Here is a 750-nt window from a genome sequence, read left to right as displayed (position 1 = left end):
ATTAAAACCACTTTAAGATTTCATCTTACCCCAGCCAGACTGGCTAAGGTCAAAAGAACAAATGATACCAAATGTAGGAGAGGATGTGGGAAAAGGGGAACACTCATCCACTGCTGGTGGGGCTGCAAACTTGTTTAACCCCTATGGAAAGCAGTGTGGAGAACTCTTAAAAAACTACAAATGAACCTACCATTTGACCCACTTATACCATTCCTTGGCATGTAACCAAAGAACTCATCGTATTACTGAGACACTTGTACATCCATGTTTGTTGCTGCTCTTTTCACAATAGCTAAAAATGGAAGCAACCTAAGGGTCCCTCAATTGATAATGAAAATGTGGTTCATTTATATGGTAGAGTTTTACTCACCAGTAAAGAAAGATGAAATTATGAAACTTGCAGGTAAATGGATGGAACTAGAAACTGTTATACTAAGTGAAGTAACAGACTTAGAAAAAAATCTACATATATTTTCCCTCGTATGTGGATCCTAGAACCAGACCCTGATAAATGAGTATGTATCCAGACATAACTACAGGAACCAGGATAATGGAAAGGAAACAGGGAAGTAAAGGAAAAGAAAGAACCTGTAAGAGAAGAACAGTAGGAACAGTAGGAAACAGGGAAGAACAGTAGAAAACAGGAAATAAGGGAGATATGGATAAAAATTGGGTTAGTTTAAGGGACGGGGGAGGAAGGGTATACAAGGAACCTAGGGGATAAGGGGAAAGAAGGCACTCAAGAGAGGT

This window comes from Nannospalax galili, unplaced genomic scaffold (assembly GCF_000622305.1).
Source record: "Nannospalax galili isolate Female #2095 unplaced genomic scaffold, S.galili_v1.0 scaffold936, whole genome shotgun sequence".
NCBI lineage: Eukaryota > Metazoa > Chordata > Mammalia > Rodentia > Spalacidae > Nannospalax > Nannospalax galili.
This window is presented reverse-complemented; position numbering follows the sequence as displayed.